At 44.6% G+C, this 27,026-nt stretch overlaps 1 long non-coding RNA gene across 1 annotated transcript in view; it reads left to right on the top strand.

Moving 5' to 3' along the window:
* LOC141099190 (uncharacterized) overlaps positions 1-25,111 on the top strand; it is a 37,343-nt gene extending 12,232 nt beyond the window's left edge. The window contains exons 2-3 of the long non-coding RNA XR_012234442.1: positions 12,957-13,071; positions 23,965-25,111. This is a non-coding gene — a long non-coding RNA (uncharacterized lncRNA). The remainder of the gene's footprint in view (positions 1-12,956; positions 13,072-23,964) is intronic.
* Positions 25,112-27,026: the final 1,915 nt, after the last annotated feature.

Here is a 27,026-nt window from a genome sequence, read left to right as displayed (position 1 = left end):
TATGATGGGGCTACATTATACTATATGAGGAGGCTACATTGAATTCTATGGGGGGCTAGATTATATTCTTTTGGGGCTTCATTATAATTTATGAGGGGCTACATTATATTCTATGGGGGGCTGCATTATACTATATGAGGGGAGCTGCATTATATTCTATGGGGGGTTCATTATATTATGTGTGGTGGCTGCATTATGCTCTAAGGGGTCAGAAGTTGCGCTTACAATATGGTGCAGCTGGACTGCAGTGGTGCTGAAAAATGGTGAAGATGCTGGAAGGTCTATATACGACAGGGGGCAAGGAACTAAGGTTTTAAATGACTCTGTCAGCACACAATGACTGTTCAAACAAAGACCCTCTGATCAGTGCTTATAGACTTTAAATGTGTACAAGGGCTTGAACCCATATGGTAGATAGACTCATTCAGCTGTACACAGAGTTACGCTGTCCTTTTAAGATCTTCACTGGTTTATTATATATGCGGCATAAACCCTGGTGAAGTAAAAATAAACACGGCCCTTTGGGCAAAACAGGAAAACAAAACAAAGTGGTAACACAAAACACAGTCCTTGTGGTAGCGGGGATCCACCCGCTTAGGGTTAGCAAAACATGGTTCAGGCTAGCAATAGCACGTCTCTAGGGTAATCCTCACCAGACACTCTGAACACTGAATGCCTCAGACCACACCCTGGGGTGGAGATAAGGTGGACAATCTCCCATTTGCTCTATGGTTGTCCACAATAAACTCAGCCTTTAAAATGGCCGATTAACTCCTCTCAACATATAGCGTGCTGGAGCAAACTTCTGGGATTCAAATCACTGAAGCTAATAGCCTCAGTGAAACGTATCTCGCCTCAAGCACTCTGCCAGTGACTTTGTCACACTCCTTAAGGACAAGGCAATTTTTCATTTTTGCGCTTTTGTTTTTTCTTCCCCTTATTTCTAAAGACATGACTCTTTTGATTTTTCTGTCAACTTAGACGTGTAAGTGTTTCTTGCACCCCAAGCTGTAGTTTTTATTGATATAATTTTTGGGTCAGATTTAGTGTTTTGATCACCTCTTATTACATTTTCTTATGTTGTTGTGGATGACGAGAAACCACAATTCTGGCACTTAGATTTTTTTCATATTTTTCAAAGCATTTTTCTTTTACTTTTCTCTGTATTTGTTTATCCCCTTAGGGGGCTTGAACCTGCAATAATCCGATAACTTGTGCTATATTTAGCAATGCCACAATATTGTTGAATATTGCAAAAATCACAATCTCCTATGAAAGTCAACTACTGGCTGATCTTCACATGAGTATTGTCAGCATAGGCACAGGCCGTATACAGGCCTCTGGCCATCATGGCAGCCCATAAGCTCCCCATGATCATGTGACAAGAGAGCCAATGGGCGCATAGAACAGCACTCTCCACTGCCAGCACTCTGTAAATGCTGCTGTCACAGATCCACAGTGATGTTTAACAAGTGAACAGCGGCTGTTAGTGACAGATGATGGCTGAATATCACTGCCATCATTTGCCAGGAAAGATGCGGGATCAGCTTGCGTGCCAGCATCAAAGTTAGGGGAGACAACATATGATGTACCCTGTATGTCAAATTTCGTTAAGGGCTTAATCACTCTGGGGAGATTTTTCAAAACTAGTAGTAGGCAAAAATGAGGTAGCAGCCTATATGAATGCATCAGGGTATAGAAATATATGAAGTAGACTCACATTACCTACCTATATATAATACACATACGGTATATACATTAGAATATACCCATGTATAATAAAAACCTGTGTCTACTGCATATGTGATATAACATACATGTATGTATTATGTGTCTATGTATTGTACCTGTGTGACTAAAGGCTTCACTGGGAGATGGGGGTCAAAGGTTAGGGGGTCAGTTCCAGCCTGGATTTGTTACAGTAATGGTGCCAGGAGGCAGCTGGGTCGCCCTCCCATGGCCGTGGGGTACTCGGTACCGGGCCGGTGTCAGCGGGATGTGTCACAGCAGCGGTGACCCGGTCCGTGGCCCCAGGCGCCCAAGCAATGGCAGAGAACGAAATGGTGGAATGTAGTTAATGCAATAGTTCGTGACCCCACCTGTGGTGTTCGGCAAGGGAGGTGTTAAGCCGACGCTGCAGACAGATCCTCCGGGACAGATGGTGTGGTGCAGCAATGATGTTATAGCCCTCCACAGGCAGGGCTGTTGTCCCAGGGCAGGATAGGTGAAGAGACACTTAGTGTAGTGTTTAGTGCCAGGCGGACGGACGCAGGAAGGAATGGAGGACACCAGGGCATGCAGTTCCAAAGCTTTACTCACAGTCTGTGGTGCCCGCTTCTGTGCCGTGTCCTCCGGGTCAGGGACTCAGTCAACCTCCAGGCAAGATGGAATGCTCCCTTCCAACACTCCGCCAACTTATGTGCCTTTTCTGAACGTCTCCTCTATAGCGCCTTTAAGTGTGAAGATCTCCTAGTACTGAGTTACACTGGAGTTCCTCCTGACAGACGTTCCCAAGAACTCTACTTGTACGGCAGACAGCTGTAGCCTGCTTTGGGGACTCTCTACTCTTGAGTCCCGGCTCTCTATCAAAATTGCTGTTGTGCCCCAAAGCCTTAGATGGGAGTAGTGCATTTACAGCCCACTACTCCACCGGTGTCTTCTGCAGAACCATTAGTGTCCATACAACCTCGGGGACCGGGCCCCGGCCTTGCACTTAGAACTTCTAGGCAGGGTTCTTCCTCTAACCCACGTCCTCTGTGTTCCCTTTCACTCCTACGTTCCGTACTTGTCTTTCCATCCTATGGAAGCTCAGGCTTCGGTTCAGTGTCTTCCTCCTTCTTTCCTTTCCTGTGCCAGCTGGCTCAGATCACTGAGGCAGCTGCAGCACTCCTTCCTCCATCCCTCTTCCAGAGATCCCCACTCCTCTCCAAGTGGCTTCCTCTCTCAGACTCCCCATCTGACTGACACCTAATCCTAAAACCTTCCCGCTCTTTTATGTATATTCTCAACTCCACCCACCTCCCAGCACATTTAGTGTTCCAAGCAGGGAATCACCAAAGGTGCTCTGCTTCTCTCTAACTAAGGAGCCGCAATGTGGTTTTGCTGAACTACTTTATTGTGTGGGGTGCAAGTGTTGGAGCGTGGTCAGGAGCCTCCAACTTACCTGGATGGTGGGGCACCACACCTTAGGAGAAGGTGCAGTACCTCTGTGTCGACTGAGCCTCAGGGGCGCCACATACCCCCCGTTAAACACAGCACGTCCGCCAGCTGCAAGGTAAACAAAGTTGACAATACAGGAACTTGCAAATTTTTGTAATGCTGAATAAATATTTCTTATACTAAACTTCCCAATGTGAGAGGCACTCATTCTTGAACGTTGCAAACAATTCTTAATTAACTACCTAAAATCCTAAGTCAAAAGTGCAATTTTCCATACAATATTTAATTCAAAGTGCTATTGTCTGTTACTCACTACCACTTCAGTATTCTTCATCAACACATTTCTTTTCTCTTAACTCTGAGTGACAACCGTGGTGCCTGGTTCATCATCTACATTTTCAATTCTTTATTATTCTCTATCCAAATCTCTTATCTCTTTATTTTAACATTCTATATATAAAAGCCATTTACTCTCATAAGACACATCATTATCAAATACTTCACATTAAACTTTTCAATAATTCTTGTAATGGCTGTACACCGCTCCCGGCCGGGATCTCTTGCAGTGTCCTTTGATTGGAGCCATGCTCCAAATGAGGTAGACGTTATCTTCGCAAAGTGTTCTATGTAAAACCACTAGAGGGCACCTAAAGAGGTGCAACTATTTACAACTGCAGTTCAGGACCATTCAGCGTTCATGATCTCCTTAGTTCAATGGAAAGGCTGCCAACAAAACAGGGCAACACTGGAAAAATAAACTAGGACATGATAACCAAAAATAGGAAAACTGGTACAAAAATAGGAAACAATGGCACAACTGTGCACATACCCTCCTGGGTAACGAGAGTTATATTAAGGAAACATCTTGACTAATGGTCTGTTGTTCCCTCCTGGGGTTCTGGAAGCTGATGATTGGGAACTGCTACCAGATGAAAGGAATGCATGGGCAGTCCTCAGGTACTCTTCCTCCAGTGGGGTGAAGCTTGCTAGTTCCGGTGCTCTGGTGCGTGGCCTAGCACCGAGGGATGCCACAGCTTGTTGGCGCTGATAGGCGACTACATGGGGACTCAGCAGCCAAGGGATCCCGAGGTCACTATCCCAAAGCGACCTAGACTCCTCCAATCCCCGAAGATGCCGAATTGTGTGCGCCTGTTCCAGCCATACCCTTCTCAGTAGGGACCTCTTCCACCTCCCCATTTCTGACAGTCTAGTGCCCCCAGCTGACTCTTCCAAGTGCCCCATTTCGAGTTCCCACAAGCCACCCTCTGACAACGTGAATTCGGGGGGGCAACCCATTAGGAGGGCCGGGGTGTATACCTGGTGCCTCCCGGCGGTGCAGTCTCTGCTCCGTGCAGGCGTAGTGGCAGTGGGTGCTGCCCGGTGAGACACCGGGGATGATGGTGGAGCTAACGGCGGCTCCGGGTACGTGGGGGTCCTGTAGGGACCTGCGCAGCCGCATCAGGTCCGGACGGGGGCTTCTCTTCCTCCGCTTCAGCTCCCTGTGCTGTGTACAACTCCTCCGGTAGTAGCGGCAGGGAGGGAACAAGGTACGCTGCCGGTGGCATGGCAGCGGTTTCAGGCTCCACAGGGTCTGCCTGGAAGAGGTCCGGTGTAGCAACGGCGGGTACCGATGTCGCGAGTAACGCAGGTGTAGGCCCCTCCTGGGCGCGCTGCAGATTCAAGGTCCATAGCACTTCCTGCCTCAGTTGCAGGCGGCGCGTCAGTTGGGCTATTTCTTCCTTCAGCTGCTGGCGATTCATCTCGGACGCTGGGTTGGAGCCTTCAGCCATGGCGCAGGGGAGATCCACTTCCCCGCGCTCCGCAGGCCTCCTCCTGTCTCTCTCCAAGATGGCGTTCTGACGTTCTTCTCCCTCCTCTCTCGGCCCCTTTCCCGCCACTGGCTTATGCTCCTCCTTCGTGGGGCGGCGTCTTCTTCCAGCGCCTCCATACCAAGCCAGTATACGAACCCCTTGGGGGGTGGGCCATGTTGCTGTCACATAGTAATTCAGGCAGGGGAGGCCAAAGACTGTTCGTGGTCTTTTTCTAGGACCTCCCATCTCGTCACGCCCTTCTTCTCCACGCCAACGGCCATTTTTAATGTTCATTTTACAGTCTATTAAATTGGGTCTTCTGCACATTCTCAAAAGTTTTAAGTCCAACAAATCTTAGGTACACAGAATCCGATGGCATCAGGTCTCGTCATCCTGTTTGTGTCGCCAAGTTGTGTCGCCCTCCCAGGGCCGTAGGGTACTCGGTACTGGGCCGGTGTCAGCGGGATGTGTCGCAGCAGCCGTGACCCGGTCCGTGGCTCTGAGCGCCCAAGCAATGGCGGGGAACGGAAATGGTGGAATGTAGTTAATGGAATAGTTCGTGACGCCACCTGTGGTGTCCGGCAAGGGAGGTGTTAAGCCGACGCTGCAGACAGATCCTCCGGGACAGATGGTGTAGTGTAGCAATGATGTTATAGCCCTCCACAGGCAGGGCTGTTGTCCCAGGGCAGGATAAGTGAAGAGACACTTAGATAGTGTAGTGTTTAGTGCCAGGCGGACGGACGCAGGAAAGAATGGAGGACACCAGGGCATGCAATTCCAAAGCTTTACTCACAGTCTGTAGTGCCCGCTTCTGTGCCATATCCTCCGGGTCAGGGACTCAGTCAACCTCCAGGCAATATGAAATGCTCCCTTCCAACACTCCGCCAACTTATGTGCCTTTTCTGAACGTCTCCTCTATAGCACCTTTAAGTGTGAAGATCTCCTAGTACTGAGTTACACTGGAGTTCCTCCTGACAGATGTTCCCAAGAACTCTACTTGTACGGCAGACAGCTGTAGCCTGCTTCAGGGACTCTCTACTCCTGAGTCCCGGCTCTCTATCCAAATTGCTGTTGTGCCCCCAAGCCTTAGATGGGAGTAGTGCATTTACAGCCCACTACTCCACCGGTGTCTGCTGCAGAACCATTAGTGTCCATACAACCTCGGGGACCGGGCCCCGGCCTTGCGCTTAGAACTTCTAGGCAGGGTTCTTCCTCTAACCCACGTCCTCTGTGTTCCCTTTCACTCCTATGTTCCGTACTTGTCTTTCCATCCTATGGAAGCTCAGGCTTCGGTTCAATGTCTTCCTCCTTCTTTCCTTTCCTGTGCCAGCTGGCTCAGATCACTGAGGCAGCTGCAGCACTCCTTCCTCCATCCCTCTTCCAGGGATCCCCACTCCTCTCTGAGTGGCTTCCTCTCTCAGACTCCCCATCTGACTGACTCCTAATCCTAAAACCTTCCCGCTCTTTTATGTGTATTCTCAACTCCACCCACCTCCCAGCACATTTAGTGTTCCAAGCAGGGAACCACCAAAGGTGCTCTGCTTCTCTCTAAGCAAGGAGCCGCAATGTGGTTTTGCTGAACTACTCTATTGTGTGGGGTGCGAGTGTTGGAGCGTGGTCAGGAGCCTCCAACTTACGTGGATGGTGGGGCACCACACCTTAGGAGAAGGTGCAGTACCTCTGTGACGACTGAGCCTCAAGGGCGCCACACTGCCTGTCAGAGAATACAGCTAGTGATTTAGTGACTCTGTTCTCGAACTCTGAGCTCTATGGTCGGTGCTGTGTGTGGATGAGAATCCTGCACCGATCAGGCTTCACAAAGCTTCGGGGTCACAGCTAGCTAGTAAATCACTGCTTCTAGTCTCTAACTGCAGCCCCTGCCTCCCATCATCACTGTGCTAAACAATCAGACAACTGATTCAGGCCGTTCTTTACCTCTGGTTCAGGGGGTAATTGAGGTCCTGCACACAGCTGTATCTTCCTTCCGGCAATGAGAGTGCAGATTCCATTCTGCACAGGCTGGAAGTGTGTGCAGGGAGAAGGAGGCGCCAGACAGGACGAGCTGGAAGGAGGAGCTGTGAAGACAGGAGATGCTGCGCGCATAGTTGTGAAAAGTAAAGCAGTGTTACTGTTCTTAAGTGATGGTGACCAGCCCCCTTGCCCCTGGGGCCTGATGAGTAGAAGCAAAGAGGGGAGGGGCCCGCCGCCCGAGCAGCCAGCATGTCAGGGGCCCCCCTCTTTCCTTCTGCTCACCGGGCCCCATACACCAGTAAGGGCAGTAATGCCCTGATGGCGGCCCTGCAGAGTTTTAGCCTGTATTATAGCTCAGCGTATATGTCAATATACTCTGTTGATAATATCAGAGGGCTTTACAGCATGCTATCTACAATAAAATGTTCAACGGTATTGCTGTGTAGCATTTCTTTAGGAATCCTCTATGGGATATCACTCTCGTAAAGCTAATATATCGCCTACCTAGATTAATGGCTGCAGTCCACTAGCTAGGATAGCTCTTAGGATAATTAGAGATATCAGTGCAAGACGACTAGAGCTGATTAAAATTCACTCAGAGCCTCCTGTGGGGAGCTGCAGTTTACTGAGGTAACCATGACTGCAAACATGTACAGTAAGGGGTGTAACTACCACAGTCGCAGTGGTCGCCACTGTGACCAGGCCCGGGGAGTCAGGGGCCCGGCAGGTCAGAGGCATGCCGACACCAGCAAAAGTAAAAATCTGTTGCCGTGCAGGAGATTCCTCCGCATAACAACAGACAGACCTGCCCTCCAGCACATGAAGAGTCCAGGCTTACAGCGACTTCTCTGTTTCTGTTCCTGTCCAGCAGACATAACAAACACATGGAGCAGTAAGAGCGGGCACCTGGCCGGAAGTGAGTGAAGGCCTCTCCTCCCCCTGCCCCGGACACCTTGAGGAAAGTTTCAGAAGTTGCCCCCGCAGCAGCTGTCCTTACAGCAAAGCAAGGGGGAACAGGGCTGAGCTGACGACAAACCTGCACCACCAGGAATTAAAGTGAGAGGATGCTCAGTAATGAGCGCACAGGCTGTGTGACGCTCACATACTCGGCAGGTGAGAAAAGAGCAGAGAGGGCGCCATCTGCTGCTCACACAGCACAGTGCAGGCCCTGGGTCGAGTGCCTGGTGCCCTCATGCCATGTTTATGAAGCCCCTGTGTGCCACACTATGGTCCTTGTGCATGCTGACCCTATTGCTCTGTCCTGTGGTGGTAGGTGATGAGTTCTAGGTTCCTTTTTCCACCATCAACACCTTTCTCACTTGGGCTGGGGATGACTTATTGTAACTCATTCTCTTTTGGATGTTTCAATAAAGTGGGCCCGTGGTAACCCCTCCACACAGTGACATATGTGGGATTGCAAGGTTCCCACTGATCTCTAGACTAGGGGTCCTTATACACAGGGCAGCCTATGGAGAAGAGTTGATTACCTCCTTCAGTCCCTTAGACATTGGTATATCGGTAGCGCACCAGAGACCACCGCTCCATTCAATGACCGCTGCTCCATTCAATGACCGCCACTCCGTTCCAATCAACATCGGACTGGTGAACTGGAAATACTGGCAAATGCCAGATAGGTGGTCTGGCGGTGGGCGGCATCGGCCCACAACACTCATAACAGTATCGGCATTTCAAAAAGTGGATATTCTTGACAACTGTAGCAGAATAGAGAGCTGTCGGCTCCTAGGTCCACTACCATTACTTCACTTGGGCCAACCATATACTGCTCCCAGCCTGTGGCCTTCCAGAAGCCAGAGCAAGGTAGGGGATGCAGGTGGAACAATGCAGAGGATGCTGGCAGAGCAAGGCAGGGGATGCAGGCAGAGCAAGGCAGAGATGCAGGTGGAACAACGCAGGGGATGCAGTTGGCGCAAGACAGGGAATGCATGCAGAGCAAGGCAGGGGATGCAGGTAGTGCAAGGCAGTGGATTCAGGTGGCGTAAGGGCAGGCTAGAAAACCTAGATACACTTCTGGCAACAGTTAACAGCCGTCAGCCAATCACAGGTTGCCAACGTATGACACTGTCATATACCGGAACGCCATGGGTGAGGACATCGCTGGAGCTCGGCCAGGTAAGGAAAAACTTTTTTTTTTTTTTTTTTTAATAAAGCCGTGGTATGAGGGTGGATTATACTACTATGGGGGGTTGGGGGGAGGGGATGCATTATACTGCTATGGGGCTGCTGCATTTTATACTCCTATGGGGCTGCTGCACTTTATACTCCTATGGAGCTGCTGCATTTTATACTCCTATGGGGCTGCTGCATTTTATACTCCTATGGGGCAACTGCATTATACTATGTATGACTATGGGGTACATAATACTTTATAGGAGGACTGTGAGGTGCATTTTACTATTATGAAGAACTACAGTCATATGTTAAAGTTTGGGCACCCCTATTAATGTTAACCTTTTTTCTTTAGAACAATTTTGGTTTTTGCAACAGCTATTTCAGTTTCATATATCTAATAACTGATGGACTCAGTTATATTTCTGGATTCAAATGAGGTTTATTGTACTAACAGAAAATGTGCAATCTGCATTTAAACAAAATTTGACCGGTGCAAAAGTATGGGCACCTCAACATAAAAGTGACATTAATATTTCACAGATCCTCCTTTTGCAAAAATAACAGCCTCAAGTTGCTTCATGTGGCTATTAATGAGTTCCTGGATCCTGGATGAAGGTATTTGTGACCATTCCTGTTTACAAAACAATTCCAGTTCAGTTAAGTTTGATGGTCGCCGAGCATGGACAGCCCGCTTCAAATCATCCCACAGATGTTCAATGATATTCAGGTCTGGGGACTGGGATGGCCATTCCAGAACATTGTAATTGTTCCTCTGCATGAATGCCTGAGTAGATTTGGAGCGGTGTTTTGGATCATTGTCTTGTTGAAATATCCATCCCCCTGCGTAACTTCAACTTCGTCACTGATTCTTGCACATTATTGTCAAGAATCTGCTGATACTGAGTTGAACCCATTAGACCCTCAACTTTAACAAGATTCCCGGTGCCGGCATTGGCCACACAGCCCCAAAGCATGATGGAACCTCCACCAAATTTTACTATGGGTAGCAAGTGTTTTTCTTGGAATGCTGTGTTTTTTAGCCTCCATGCATAACGCCTTTTTGTATGACCAAACAACTCAATCTTTGTTTCATCAGTCCACAGGACCTTCTTCCAAAATGTAACTGGCTTGTCCAAATGTGCTTTTGCATACCTCAGGCGACTCTGTTTGTGGCGTGCTTGCAGAAATGGCTTCTTTCGCATCACTCTCCCATACAGCTTCTCCTTGTGCAAAGTGAGCTGTATTGTTGACCGATGCACAGTGACACCATCTGCAGCAAGATGATGCTGCAGGTCTTTGGAGGTGGTCTGTGGATTGTCCTTGACTGTTCTCACCATTCTTCTTCTCTACCTTTCTGATATTTTTCTTGGCCTGCCACTTCTGGGCTTAACAAGAACTGTACCTGTGTTCTTCTATTTCCTTACTTTGTTCCTCACAGTGGAAACTGACAGGTTAAATCTCTGAGACAACTTTTTGTATCCTTCCCCTGAAAATCTATGTTGAATAATCTTTGTTTTCAGATCATTTGAGAGTTGTTTTGAGGAGCCCATGATGCCACTCTTCATAGGAGAATCAAATAGGAGAACTACTTGCAAGTGGCCACCTTAAATACCTTTTCTCATGATTTGATACACCTGGCTATGAAGTTCAAAGCTCAATGAGGTTACAAAACCAATTTAGTGCTTCAGGAAGTCAGTAAAAAGTAGTTAGGAGTGTTCAAATCAAGAAAATGATAAGGGTGCCCATATGTTTTGCACCGGTCAAATTTTGTTTAAATGCAGATTGCACATTTTCTGTTAGTACAATGAACCTCATTTGAATCTAGAAATATAACTGAGTCCATCAGTTATTAGATATATGAAACTGAAATAGCTGTTGCAAAAACCAAAATTGTTATAAAGAAAAAAAGTTAACATTAATAGGGGTGCCCAAACTTTAACATATGACTGTATGCTGTGCATTATACTTTATTGAGGACTATGGGCTGTGCATTATAGTTTATGGATGACTGTGGAGGTGCATTTGATTATACTACAAGGATGACTATGAACTGTGCAGTACATTATATAGAGGACTATGGGAGTGCATTATATTATGTGGAGGACTATGGGGATCCATTATACTTCTTATATGGATCCCCATGACTTCTATGTAAGCCCCTGATGAGTATATTTTCTTTTATACATTGGAGAACAATGGCAGTACGGGGGACAAATATATACCAGGATGGGGCACCGGATAGTTACGCCACTGAGGTCAGATTATACAACATTGCAACAAAGCTACAGTGTACGAAATGAATAGGGAAAATGTGAATTTGGGTGGAAAATATTTTGGCATGGGGGGCCCCATTTAAGGTTCACACCAGGGCCCATAACTTTGTAGTTACGCCACTGTGTACAGTCACATACTGAAGCAGAACATGATACCCCTCACTTCAGAAGCTGGGCTGCATGGAATTATTCCAACATGATAACAACCCCAAACACACCTCCAAGATGAACACTTCCTTGCAAAAGGTACTGGATTGGCCAAACATATTTCCAGACATAAACCCTATTGAGCATCTGTGGGACATCCTCAAATGGAAGTTGGAGGAGCGCAAGGTCTTGTCACGAGTGTGTCACGCCAACCTGGGAGACCTGGGGGGTAGAAGATGACTGTGTATTGTGAATGGCAGATCTTCTATTTACCCTGTGTATTTGGATCCCATATTAAATTAATGTAGCTTCCTTTGGTTCTGAGGAGGTTAATGACCCTTTCTTTGCTGGTCAGAAACATTCAGCTCTTCCTATGAAACCAGGCCAGACCCTCTCTGTCTTGCCATTGCAAGCTTTGCTTCCTTCCTCTTAGGAAATGCTGTGCTGAATAGGATTTCGTTGTTGCAATTGGAGATTCGTCATCCTATGCTGTGTGCTAACGCTCAGTAGGTGAAATTTGGAGTTGGAGTTGTGATGTTCTGTAGGTTGCTGTTGTACATGTGTGTTTATCTCCTGTTCCCTTTTAGTTTATTCCTCCCTGTCTCTATCCTCCTCCCTATTGTTGGTTAGTGTTTTTGTATGTTAAAGGTTTTTTGTTATTCCTGTTTCGTCTTTGTGTCTGGTTTACCTTTCATTTCTGTCCCTTGCCTCATGGGGTGGGGGATTGGACAGATTAGGGTTTTTACAGGAGGATAGTAACGTTGGAGACTTGGGCCTCTATACCTTAAGAGTACCTCCGTGACAATGTTAGGGTTCCAGCTCCAGGGAAAGTTTGAGGTCCCTTTTCCTTACTGAAGACCTCACAGCGTGAGGGCATTGTGTGCTTACTTAGGGATGCATTTATCCTTTTCTTCGGTGTTCCATCCTCAAACTATTGGTCATACTGAATGCCTAAACCAAAGTTTAGAAACTTACCTCAGATGATTTGTGTCAGACAACCAGGAAGATTGGTCTTTTTTTCTACCACTGGCTGAGTTTTCATTAAATTGTTGTAGTGACTCCACTGGTAAGTCGCCATTTTTTGGCACATATAGTTACCATCCACAATTCTGTACCTTCAGTAATGATAAGTCTTCAGGGGTTCCCTGTGTGGGAAGGGGTTCAGAATTGTTTAAGGATCATGGGGGACAAATACAAACCTATGGCTGTTAAAAAAAGATTGTCTGGAAGTGGGGTGAATGATTTAGTATGGCTATCCACCAAAAATGAGCTCCATTTGGAAATTAGGTCCTAGGTTTATTGGTCCTTATGAGATGGTTGCTGTAATCAACCCTGTAGCTTTTCATCTCAAGCTTTCGCCAACTCTCAAGATCCATAATGTTTTGCACAAGTCTTGCTCCAAAAATTTCTTGCCCCTGTGGAACCGTTGCCACTGGTTATTATTGATGGCAATTTTGAATTTCAGGTAGCGAAAATTATCAACTCCCGTATGGTTCGCTGCTCTGTACAGTACCTGGTACATTGGAAAAGACATGGTCCTAAGGCGAGGATGTGGGTGCCGACATCTGAGGTTAATGCCGGTAGGTTGATACGGTCCTTTCATTTGTCCAATAATAATAATAATAATAAATTTTATTTTTATAGCGCCGACATATTCCGCAGCACTTTACATTTCAGAGGGGATTTGTACAGACAATAGACATTACAGCATAGCAATAATCACATACAGTAGATTATAACAAATACCAAGAGGAAAGAGGGCCCTGCTCACAAGCTTACAGTCTATGAGGAAAGAGGTAGACACGAAAGGTGGGTGGTAACAGTTGCCCTGATTGTATGGCCAGCCATAATGTTAAGTGTGTAACAGTACAAACACAGAGGGCTAATGGATGAATAAAGCATGTGGGAACATGATGCGGGAAATCTGGTTATGGGAAAACTTTTGGCTGTGCCACACAGGGATAGATTAGGTTATGTGTTGAGGCGATAGGCCAGTCTGAATAAATGCGTTTTCAGGGCACGCTTAAAATTGTGGGGATTGGGGACTATTCGTATTGACCTGGGAAGTGCATTCCAAAGAATTGGCGTGGCACGTGTAATGTCTTGGAGACGGGAGTGGGAGGTTCTGACTATTGAGGATGCTAACCTCAGGTCATCAGCAGAACGGAGGGCGCGGGTAGGGTGGTATACTGAAACAAGGGAGGAGATGTAAGGTGGTGCTGAGCTATGGAGGGCTTTGTGGGTGAGGGTAATAAGTTTATACTGAATTCTGGAGTGGATGGGTAGCCAGTGTAATGACTGGCACAAGGTAGAGGCATCGGTGTAACGATTGGTGAGGAATATGATCCTGGCTGCAGCATTCAAGACAGATTGGAGAGGGGAGAGTTTGGTAAGAGGGAGACCGATTAGAAGAGAGTTACAATAGTCGAGACGAGAATGAATAAGAGAAACAGTAAGCGTTTTTGCAGAGTCAAAAGTAAGAAAAGGTCGAATTCTAGAAATGTTTTTGAGGTGCAGATGACAAGAGCGAGCCAGTGATCGAATGTGGGGGGCAAAGGAGAGCTCGGAATAAAGTATGACACCAAGACAGCGGGCCTGTTGCTGGGGAGTAATAGTGGAACTACACACAGGAATGGCAATGTTGGGTATAGGTACATTAGAAGAGGGAGGAAACACCAGGAGTTCAGTCTTTGACAGGTTCAGTTTCAGATATAGTGAGGACATGATATTAGACACAGCATTTAGACAATCGCCGGTGTTTTCTAGAAAGGCTGGCGTGATGTCAGGAGAAGAAGCGTATAATTGGGTGTCATCAGCATAGAGATGGTACTGTAAACCAAATCTACTGATTGTTTGACCAATAGGGGCAGTGTACAAGGAGAAGAGGAGGCGGCCTAGAACCGATCCTTGAGGGACCCCAACACTAAGGGGAAGGTGAGAGGAGGACGAACTGGCAAAAGATACAGTAAAGGAGCGGTTGGAGAGATAGGAGGAGAATCATGAGAGAACGGTGTCCTTGAGGCCAATGGAACGGAGCATAGTGAGGAGGAGCTGATGATCCACAGTGTCGAATGCTGCAGAGAGATCCAAGAGAATTAGCATGGAGTAATGACCATTTGATTTAGCTGTTAGCAGATCATTAGAGACTTTAGTGAGGGCAGTTTCAGTGGAGTGTAAAGAGCGGAAACCAGATTGGAGAGGGTCGACAAGAGAGTTTTCTGAGAGATAGCGGATAAGACGGGAGTGGACCAGGCATTCCAGGAGTTTAGAGATGAAGGGAAGATTAGAGACAGGTCTATAGTTAGCGGCACAGTTTTGGTCGAGGGATGGTTTTTTAAGTAGTGGATGTATGATGGCATGCTTAAATGAGGAGGGAAAAATACCAGAAGAGAGAGAGAGGTTAAATATTTTAGTTAGGTGAGGGGTGACAGCAGGGGAAAGGGACTGGAGGAGATGTGACGGAAATGGGTCACTGGTGCAAGTGGTTGGGCGAGAAGATGCAAGGAGCCTGCTTACTTCTTCTTCTGTGACTGGTTCAAAATCAGAGAGTGAGCTAGATGCAGTGGGGGAGGGAGGACAGTGCATGGTATGAGGTGATTGGGAGATAATTTCCTGTCGAATCTGGTCAATTTTTTCTTTGAAGTAATTGGCCAGATCGTCAGCTCGGAGCTCCGTGGTTGGGGCCTGTACTCTTGGGTTGAGTAGAGAATGAAAAATGTCAAAGAGACGTTTTAGGTTATTGGACAGTGAGATGATGAGGGTGTTGAAATAGGCTTGTTTGGCGAGGTGAAGGGCAGTGTTGTATGTTCTAAGCATAAACTTAAAATGGATGAAATCTTCGTGTAGATCTGATTTTCTCCACAGACGTTTGGCGCACCTGGAGCACCGCTGCAGGAAACGTGTTTGCACCGTGTGCCAGGGTTGTCGCCGTCTGCGTTGTGGTGTTCTATTTATAGGGGGAGCAAATTCATCCAGGGCACTTTGAAGTGTTTCATTGTAATGCTTCAATGCAGAATCAGGACATGAGAGGGAGGAGATAGGGGCCAATGAAGACTGCAAGTTCTTCATAAGTTTCTGGGTGTTAATGGCCTGTATGTTTCTATAAGTCTGGACAGTGGGGGTGACCTGAGCAGCCTGGCAGTTCTTGATAGAGAATGAAAGAAGATTGTGGTCAGAGTGAGTAGGTGAGTAGCAGATGGTGAGAGGGGAAGAGCAATGGGGATGTTGAAATCTCCCATGATGAGGGTAGGGATGTCACAGGAGAGAAAATGTGGAAGCCAAGTGGCAAAATGATCCAGGAACTGATGGGAGGGGCCAGGAGGACGATATACCACCGCCACTCGCATGGAGAAGGGGGTGTAGAGTCTGACGGCATGGACCTCAAAAGAAGGGAAGACTAGTGAGGGTAGTTGAGGGATAACCTGAAATGTACATTTTGGTGAGAGGAGCAGACCAACGCCTCCACCTGCTCTATTGTCTGATCTTGGGGTATGAGAGAAGTGTCCAATCCAGGTAAACCATGGTCCCTCGTAGAAGGGGGGATACTGTCAGAAGTATGTCATGCCGGCCTGGGAGATATGGGGGTAGAAGACCACTGCGTATTATGAAATGCAGATCTTCTATTTAGCCTGTGTATTTGGATCCCATATTAAATTAACTTGCTTTCCTTTGGTGCTGAAGAGATTAACGGCCCTTTCTATGCTTGGCAGAAATATGCAGCTGCATTTCAGCTGCTTCTCATCTGGTCATTAACTCTTTCTATAAAACATGGGTAGAACCTCGTTGTCCTGCCGGTGAAAGCTCTGCTCCCTTGCGCTTAGGTGATGCTGTGCTGAATAGGAGATCGTTGTTGCTATTGGAGATTCGTCTTCCTGTGCTGTGTGCTAAAGCTAAGTAGTTGACGTTTGGAGTTGGAGTTTTGGTGTTCTGTAAGTTGCTATTGTACATGTGTGTTTAACTCCTGTTCCCTTTTCCCATTTAGTTTATTGCTCCCTGTCCCTATCCTCCCTATTGTTGGTTAGTGCTTCTGTATATTAGAGGTTTTCTGTTATCCCTGTTTTGTCCTTGTATCTGGTTTACCTTTCATTTCTGTCCCATGCCTCATGAGTTGAAGGAAGGGACAGATTAGGGTTTTTACAGGAGCATAGTAAGGTCGGAGACACAGGCCTCTCTACCTTAAAGAGAACCCCAGGACAGAGATAGAGTCTCAGCACCAGTAGCAGTTTGAGGCCCCTCTTCCTTACTGAAGGCCGTCACAGTGTGACAGGTCTCTAACAACCACGAGCTTGATGACGTCGTCATTGATGAGTGGTAGAGGATTCCGGTGGCAACCTGTGAAGCTCTAGTGAACTACATGCCCAATAGAGTATAGGTAATGCTTGAAAAAAATGGAGGCCACTCAAAAATATTGACACTTTGGGCACAATTTGGCCATTTTCACTTAGAGGTGTACTTACTTTTGTTTCAAGCGGTTTAGACATTAATGCTGTGTGTTGAGTGCACACCAAATTTACACTGTTATAAAAAAGCTGTAAACTGACTACTTTACATTGTATCAAAAGGAGTGTACTCACTTTTCTGATGTACTGTACGTGATATACAGTACACTATGGACTACAGGCATACAGTAAAAGTGTTCACTCTCAGATGCAGCTGCTCTAGTAGCTGACGTCAGAGCATTTTAATTTTCTATTAACTTCTTCCTATGGGAGGAATAAATCTGAATATAAGATGTTTTTTAAGAAGTAATTTTGAACAAAGGCAACCTTAATTACATAGAATCATCAATTCGTACAGAATTTCCATTGCACCCTTTATTACTTCCCTAAGCACTTATCAGAGGAAGATTGATACAAAGGATCCAGTGTGATATTCCATAGACTATTATTAATGTGCTTTTCCTATGGACTCTGCTCCTTCATAGCGTATCATTATTTTCATGATTTGATACACTTCTACTCCTGATTCCACTGTGAATTATAATCTTACATAAGCTAATGGGAGGCCTACTTTATTATCACAATAACCTTACCTAGTCAAAACACCAGGGGCTTGCCTAGTCATTCTGAGCCTCAGGCTGCTATGAAATAGCGTATCACTTATTCTGAACAGAAGCTGACAATTTCTATGGGAAGTCAATAAATAGTATATATAAACTATAATATAATAAAAAACATGCTATTGGTTTCTGCCAATTTGTCATCTTTATTGTGATTTTATAACTGTTTTTACTGTTATATTGTCTGCTTAGAAAGAGCAGTTAAAGGGGTATTCTCTAGATTAAAAGTTCATTTCCTAATTACTAGAAATCTGAGCACTAGGACCCTCCCCAGCACTCGTCTAGAGACCGGCGGCTTTGAAGAACTGTTTGTTGCTCCATTCATTCTTAATGGGACTGCAGCAGATAGCCGAGCATGGTGCTCTCTGGATTTTGGCACGCCCAAAGATATGACTGGTTCGGCCATGCGCATGATTGAAAGGTATTCCATTCACAAGAGGCCCATCACTTCACAAAGGGCTCCAGCATTTTTTCTATTTCAGTGCTAGAGTGGTGCATTAATCTAAGTTTCCTTAGCCTAGTCTTAAAATTACCAGCCACTGTCATCAACTGTTCTCAGCGATGCTCTGGTCCCATGCCACCATCTTGTGACCGCAACTTCTACCTGACTGGAAGTCCTAACAGTCACAATTTCTCAATGAAAGTCTGTGATGACTGAATCAATGAGGAAAATCTGGCCACTTGGATGGGGGTGAACTGTTCTTAATTATGCAAGATATACTATTCCTTTGTTCAGTAAGTCAAGGGACATGAGCCATTTTTCATATGAGACTGTCCGGTGCCCGTTTTTGTATACTGATTTGTAGAATGCCTGCTGATTACATATTTCATCAGTCCCTTGTAGTGTACTTGTCTGCATCATTTGAAGGACAATTATGCAGTCTAATTGAACTAGTGAACAATGAGGGAAAAGTTATGATTATCTCCCTCCAAATTCTTTGGGACACAGTGCCCTAAAATGGAAGCTGAGGGATGTGAAAAGGTGCCTGCACCTTCCACCAGTGTGATTATATAGGACTTCAGCCTAGGGACCATGTTTCCAGCTGGTAGATTACAGAACTTCTCCACTGCCCAACACTGAGCCACTAATTTATTTGGATGACCAGGATGGGACAATCTGGTCACCTGGCCACATGCCTCGCTGTGCTTGGTCAGTTTCCTAAGCTTGCTGCCACCTCCTCTGAGTAGGTGCCTGCCAAAAGCGGGGTTCTGCTGATTGGGGTGGTTGCCTCCAGATGCCCTGAAGTCTCAGATGTTTTAATCCTTCGGGAGCCAGTGGAAGGGTGAGGCTCTGTCACTTGCATCATCTTGTGTTCTTGCTGGGAATGTAATATATGCTGTTAAAACTGTTGGTGACTCGGAAAGTCTTACCAGAGTCTGGTACCCTCACCCTGTGTTGTTGAGTAGTGTTCTGCCCACGGGAAAGGAGTACTGGCATTCAGTGGGATGAGCTTTGGCCCATTTTTAAAGACAACCAGGCCATCAGACAAGAGCACCCACTGACCCACATGTCTCCCCAAAGTCTATGAGAGCCTCATTCTGGCTCTCAGACTTACATTAACTTGTGACTTCCAAATCGGTCCAGCAAACACTGGATTAATTCAGCAGGTCACAAACTACTAGTGACAGACAGAAGTGGCGCAAAGAACAGCTGAAGACAAGTAAGTATAAGATTAGGGACAGAAAACTTAGATTAGTGTCATCACTACACCACTGCAATAAAAAAACACTGAAGTGGTGCTTTCACCTCTGACAAACCTCTTCAAAGTCAGGTGTGAGGTATCTCACAGGGGAAGGGGGCATTGACTTTGCTCGCCTCAGGGAGGGGAGAGAAGGACCTAGCAGGGGTCGGCTCTTTGGTGCCACCACTTTCCTCTGGTGAGTCAGGGAACTGCACCGAGGGCAAATAGTGGCCAGAAAGGCTTCCCTTATAGGTTCGAGTTAATGAGGTGCTCCCAGTGAGGGGGGATATATATTACAAGTCCAGGCTCGGGATATATAAACCACCGGGCCATCACTGCCAGTGTTCCTCACTAAAACAGTACTGTACTCTGCCACCAGTTCCTCTTTGGAAATAAGCCCTGTCCGACAACAGGCTTATATCGGGTCAGAAACCAACCCCGGTAGCATACAATTGACCAACTGAGCATGGGGATTCGTGGATCAAGATAAAAGAGCAGCCCAAGATTAATTTTATATTTAATCGCCGAAAAGGCGCAATAGAAATATACAGGTATATATATACAAGAACAATTTACAGATATACAGTCAGGAGTGCAGTACAAAGGTAGGATATAGATAGGTTGCAATTTTTGTGTTATGTAGCATGTGACCACAGGGAGGCGCTGTTGGATCACAGGTCAAAATCTCAGTTACATAGTTCCCTTGGCCGCGTCAGTAAACTGGTCCTCCTGCCAGTAGAAGACTATGTCCAAAATGAGGGTCTGCGTTATATCTCCAGGCTTTTCCCTCCCAAACTCTGCTGCCACCCATGGGCTGAGCTTCCTCCCTCCTCCAATGTCTGAGAATATGATTTTCTGTCCAGAATTGTGGATGGCCCATAACTTTCCTCTCGAAGTTCTGAATGGGTCCGTGGTGCCACCACTTGGTCCCGCTGGATTTTATCTAGCGGGACGAGACCAAATACACCGGCCATATGTAATTTCTGGTGGCTAAGCTTTATAACTCCATAATGCAGAATGCTACAGGTGGCTACCGGGCACGGACGTATGGGGGAAGAACCGCCGATTCGGATTATGTGCTCGGCTAGTCTCAGAGATATTGCATTCTGTTATTATAGGTCATTTTCCAGATTCAATACCTCAGAGCCTGATGTGACATGTTGTGCCATGGTATCTCCATGTACTTGGTCAGACAAAGGGAGCCAGCTGCAGAAGATTTCACACCATTGTGTTAAGAGCTTCAAAGAGCTTCTTTCTGATGTTTTAATTAAAGCAAAACATTGCATTGCCTAATTTGGCCTGGGGGGACACAAGGGTGGGGGCACATTCCAGGAGTGGACAGAGATGTCCTATAATCCAAAATGGATTCTCCATCATCCCTCACATCAGTCATCAGCACTCAGGCTGCTATTGAGGTGGCAATTCTTACAGTCAGGAATATACCTATATGCTCTCCTTTGTGGTTTCAACCTATTCCCTCTCTCAATAATAACGGTAATGTCATTCAGGTGGGCTGGTTTCCATCACCCACACGCTAGGGTTCAGGGTTTATGGTTAATATTAATTTATATTTCTTCAAATGAAGTACATTAAAAATAAGGGAAAATGAAATATATGAAGAACTGGAAAGAGAAAAAGGATAAAAAGGTGATTTTTCAAAAAAATTAATGTTATCTGATGATGCAAGAAAAGGCAGCTTTGTAGCATTTGTTCCTTGTATGTGGTTTAATTCGGTCACTATGTGGTGGTAATAGGTCATTTGGTCATGGTGTGGCGGTATTTTTCCCTTGTATGTGGTATTATTCAGTCTCTATGTGGTGGTAATATGTGGTCTGGTCATGGTGTGGCAGTATTTGTCTGTGGTAATATTGGTCATTTAAAAAAAAAATGTGACACATTCGCTTAAAGAAAAATAAATAAAAATATACCTAAAAAGAGCATTGGAAATTTTAAGAAATCTTTAATAGGTTAGATTGGAGTAAGGCCCTACCAAAAGAGTCTACCTGGTTGTGGTGTCAGGCTTAAAAAAATATTTTGGCCCAAAGAAAAGCTCCTGGTTATGTAGGTTATATGGTGTTCAATGGGAACTGTTACTGTGTGACTGGTGAGGACGTTTTGCAGAAGTGGAGTTTTTCCAAGAATGGGCAGTGGAACTATGGAAGGTTCAAAGGGTGGCTCCTGTGAGGAGTCTCAAGGGGGCATGAAAGTTTTGCCAGAATGGGGCCCTGGAATTCCTGGTGGCAGCCCTGCTCCTGGGCAGCAGTTCTTCTATCCACAGAGCACCGAAATATAGCAATGATGCTGCTGCTGAAAAAAGTAATGATTCAAATGAATTAAAACAACAAGAACGAGAAACTGTACATAAATCCCTTAGGCTACTTTCACACTTGCGTTTTTTTGCGCTGTGCATCATCATGCGTTTGTGTGTGGTTTTTTTGCGGGTTTTGGTGCATTTTTTTAAACAAACGCGTGCGTTTTTTGCGCATATGTGCGCATTACCATGTGCACATATGCGCACCCATAGACTGTAATGGGTGTTTGGCTGTAAAAAACGCATTGCGTGCGCATGTGTTTTTTTGGGGCAAGTCGGACGCACAAAAAATGCAACAGGATGCATTTTGTGTGCTCGAGCGCACACTACAAAAAAGCGCATGCGCATACTAACGCGTACAAACGCATGTGTATGCGCACCTATGCGCACCCATGTAAAAGATAGGGAAAAAAAGCATGTTTTTTGCGCTAAAAAACAACGCAAAAAAACGCAAGTGTGAAACCAGCCTTAGAATAGCAGGCATAATAGGACACCTGCCATCATATACACCATGATCCTTCTAGTAGCCCTTTAAAATTTGTTCTATAAAGAAATAAATACTCAATGGCCATTTTTAGAAAAAAGGATATACCAGCCAAATTCTTTACCACAGTAGAGTATGCACACCCTTTTCAAAGAACACAGAATGCTAAAGCAGCCTGCTCTGATCTCTGAAACCAATGAAAATTACTGTTAGTACAAACCTGGACCATTGCTCCCTTGCTGCTAAATAGCCATTCCACAATGATGCAGCCAAAGAGCGTTGCAAGAGTTCCATCACTAAGACCAAATTAATCCCCTTAAATACTACAGTCTTTGCTCATCCTTTTGACCCTCAGCTCCAGCATGAAGAACTTTGTGAACTGGAATCGAGTAAGTGCATCAGCTATCACTTTACATTTACCTTCGATGTGCACTGCCTTCAACCAAATCTTCAACCAGATGTTGTCTTAACAATTTCACCACTAAACTACAACGCAACGACAGGCAATTTATAGCATATACTACAACTTTGCTGTCCAATCTCAGTGAAATATACTGCTCAAAAAATAAAGGGAACAAATTACAGGCTGATCCAACTTTTAGTGTTCCCTTTATTTTTTTGAGCAGTATACATTTGTTACCTAGCTGTCGATCCCAAACAACTAGGGCTACCAGTACCAGAAAAAGCTCTAACAAAACTATATTCCTTGTCACCCTGTTCACTGCCCAAGCCCAATGCCACCTAAATGCACACCAATTCCCATTCCAGAAACATCAAAACCCTCTGACCCCAATGCATCAGTGAATAAATCCATATCCTCCGCTGCCACAAAGGGGTTCTCTCCATACAGTTCTGCCATTAAAATATTTTCAAAAATTCCAACCGTATTTCAATCGGTGATGATTCCAGGCACCAAATTTTACATTCAAAAAGTTAAGTAGAGCTCCTTGCCTTCTGAGCTCTGCTGTGTGCCCAAACAGTGGTTTTACCCCACATATGGGGGATCGACATGCTAAAGAGAAATTTTCCTATGACCCTTGCAAACATAAAAAATAGGGTCTAAAGTAAAATTTTTGTGAAAAAAATGTTCATTTTTTCCTTCCACATTCAATTAATTCCTGTGGCGAACCTGAAGGGTTAATAAACAGTGATTGTGGTTTTGAAAAACTTGAGGTGTTCAGGATTTAGGATGATGTCACTATTCAGTATTTTTGGTCATATAGGCCCCTCAAAGACACTTCATATGTGATATGGTCCGTAAAAAAATGGTTTGTAAATTTTGTTGGAAAAATGAGAAATCACTGGTCAACTTTTATCCTTTATAACTTCTTAACAAAAAAAAATTATCTTTCAAAAATTGTGCTGATGTAAAGTAGATATGTGGAAAATGTTATTTAGAAACTATTTTGTGTGGCATAACTCTGATTTAAGGACATAAAAATTAAAAGTTTGAGACTTGCAAAATTTTCAAAATTTTTGCCAAATTTCGTTTTTTTTCTGAAATAAAAGCAAGTAATATTGAAGAAATGTTACCACTATTATGAAGTTCAGTAAGTTATGCAAAAGCTATTTCAGAATGTTTGGGATCCATTAAAGCGTTCCAGAGTTATTACTACATAAAGTGACATTGGTAAAAATTGTAAAATTTGGCCTGGTCATGAAGGTGAAAACAGGCTTGGGGGAGAAAAGGGGATAAATGCCTACTTAATAACTTTTATTTTTTCAAGATCCTTAAATTTATCACTAAAAAACTTGACATTATTTTATGATACCCTTTATTTCCAAAACAATATACCCCTTAACTGGCTAAGTTCAGACAAATACATATTTCCTCAATGTGGTGTACTTTTCTTCATTTCTTAACATGCATGTTCTTAATCTTTCCCCATAACATATGCTTAATTAATTATACAGATATACTGATGCTCTCACCCACAGGTATACACAGCTGCAGTAGGGAGCAAGCTATCTGCTACAATTTGCTAAAGACAGGAAAAATCAAATATGAGAAATCAAACTGCGCTATAAATGTACCTGAGACAATTGGCACAATGCCGCTACAATGGAACCTAATGAAGATTCTTTTAAATCTTATATGGGTGCTCCAACATGCTGGTGATCGAGTTTCCAATGAGTTTAGAAAGGAAGTTGAATACATTCGCCCGCGGCTGTTGATACCCTAGTGCATGGATTATGGACATTGGTGGTCTAAGGAGAATAAGTACACTCATCATAACTGGTGCAGCAAAGTCCACCTAAATGACATCACTCACTGGGGAAAATCCGTAATCCAGAATGCCGTCTCCAAAGGAAGTGTCTTTCAAAGGAAGTGTCCTTCATCAGGGAGTCTCGCGCCTACGGAACCACTGGACTTATATAAGTAGCTCCTGCTACAGTTAGATATGGGATCTGTAGTATCTCACATGTATTTTTAAATATTTTAATTCATAAATGTAAATATCGTAGCTCTATTTTGCTATTTTAATCCATCCGGTTTTAAGGTGTTGAATTTAAATATTAATTTACTTTCTATTCTGGACATTAAGTGTAGATAATTACCCACTCTGCGCTGTTATTTAACTTATATCCATAATTAGCATGGTAGGAAATTGACTTCCCCTTAACCTCCCAGGTTCCAATATTTCAACAATTCTTTCAACTGTGCCTTTTCCATAAGTCTCAACTACGAAGCAGGTAATCAAAATCTCTCCACATTATTAAGTATAATATTTGAGAAGCAAAGCAACATAAAAAAAAAACTGGCACATCCAGAATCCACAATGTTCTCTGGATGCTGTAGAACATCCTATTTAATGCTAACCCTTTTTACATTCCAAATTATTTCAGTAGTAAGACCTGTCTCACTCGCTTTTCAATTATTATTTTGTGTGTAACTATTCCATTAACAATAACCTAGGGAGTAGTGAGACTGGCATAGAGAAGTTTTGTTCATGAAACAAATAAATTACAAATGCCAACATCTTAACAGTAAGTTCTCCTCACCCCCATTTGCTATCTAGCTAAGACACAACCTTTCTGCTGCACTGTCCAAAGAAATGGTGAATTCAGCCAAATATGTGTATATACATACAGGTGCTTCTCACAAAATTAGAATATTATCAAAAAGTTAATTGAGGCTGGTTTCACACTTGAGTTTTTTGCGCTGTTATTTAGCGCTAAAAAACGCATGCGTTTTTTTCCTATATTTTGCATGGGATGCGTTTATGTGCGCTTACCCATGCGTTTGTATGCGTTTTTGTGTGCATGCGTTTTTTTGCAGTGTGTGCTCGGGCGCACAAAATGCAACTTGTTGCTTTTTTTGTGCATCCGACTTGCCCCCAAAAAACGCATGCGCACGCTATGCGTTTTTTACAGTAAGACACCCATTGTAAGTCTATGGGTGCGCATACGTGCGCATTGGCATGCTCATGTATGCGTTTTTTTGCGCATGCGTTTTTTGTTGTGCATTGGTTAGACAATGGTTATGGTAAGGGTTAGGGTGAGTTAGGGTTAGTCGAGTCAGGGTTTAGGGTTGGGTTAGGGTTAGTTAGGGTTAGGGTTAGGGTTGGGGTTAGGGTTAGAGTTTGAGTTAGGTTAAGGGTTAGGGGTAGGGTTAGGGTTAGGGGTTAGTAGGATTAGGGTTAGGTTAAGGGTTAGGGGTTAGGGTTAGTTAGGGTTTAGGGTTAGGAGTTAGGGTTAGTAGAGTCAGGGGTTAGGGTTATTACTACTAACCCTAACTAACCCTAACCTCTAACCCTAACCCTAATAATATCTTGATTTTTTTGGTGAGGACAATGTTGAAAAAAACGCAAACGCACTAAAAACGCATACAAACGCATAAAAACGCTGTGTTTTTTACCTGCATATGCTTGAAAAAATGCAGCGTTTGTATGCGCTTTTTCCATGCGATTTTGTGCGCAAAAAACGCGCAGCAAGAAAACGCAAGTGTGAAAGTAGCCTTATTTCAGTTCTTCAATACAAAAAGTGAAATTCATATATTATATAGAGTCATTACAGAGTGATCTATTTCAAGTATTTATTTCTGTTAATGTTGATGATTATGGTTTACAGCCAATGAAAACCCCCAAACTCATTATCTCAGTAAATTAGAATAATTAACAAAAACACCTACAAAGGCTTCTTAAGCATTTAAAAAGGTCCCATTAGTTTGTTTCAGTAGGCTCCACAATCATGGGGAAGACTGCTGACAGATGTCCAGAAGGCAGTCATTGACACACTCCACAAGGAGGGTAAGCCACAAAAGGTCATTGCTAAAGAAACTGGCTGTTCACAGAGTGCTGTATCCAAGCATATTAATGGAAAGTTGAGTGGAAGGAAAAAGTGTGATAGAAAAAGGTGCACAAGCAAACGGGATAACTGCAGCCTTGAAATGATTGTTAAGAAAAGGCCATTCAAAAATTTAGGGGAGATTCACAAGGAGTGGACTGCTGCTGGAGTCATTGATTCAAGAGCCACTTCACACTTACATATCCAGGACATGAGATACAAGTGTCACATTCCTTGTGTCAAGCCACTCATTATTATTATCATCTATTTATAAAGCACCATTGGTTCCATGGTGCTGTACATGAGAAGGGGTTACATACAAATTACAGATATCACTTACAGTAAACAAACTAACAATCACAGACTGATATAGAGGGGAGAAGACCCTGCCCTTTCGGGCTTACATGCTACAGGATGGTGGGGAAGGAGACAGTAGGTTGGGGGGTTGCAGCAGCTCCAGTGATGGTGAGGCTGCAGCTCCAGTATTGGTAAGGACTCATGACCAATAGACAACACTAGAAGAGTCTTACCTGGGCCAAGTAGAAAAAGAACTGGACTGTTGCTCTATGGTCCAAGGTGTTGTTTTCAGATGAAAGTAAATTTTTAATTTCATTTGGAAATCAAGGTCCCAGAGTCAGGATGAAGAGTGGAGAGGCCACATTCCAAGCTGCTTGATGTCTAGTGTGAAATTTCCACAATCAGTGATGGTTTGG

Source organism: Dendrobates tinctorius, unplaced genomic scaffold (assembly GCF_039654945.1).
Source record: "Dendrobates tinctorius isolate UK_male_01 unplaced genomic scaffold, ASM3965494v1 ptg000098l, whole genome shotgun sequence".
Classification (NCBI taxonomy): domain Eukaryota; kingdom Metazoa; phylum Chordata; class Amphibia; order Anura; family Dendrobatidae; genus Dendrobates; species Dendrobates tinctorius.
Note: the sequence above shows the minus strand (reverse complement) of the source record. Positions and strands in the feature narration are given on the sequence as shown.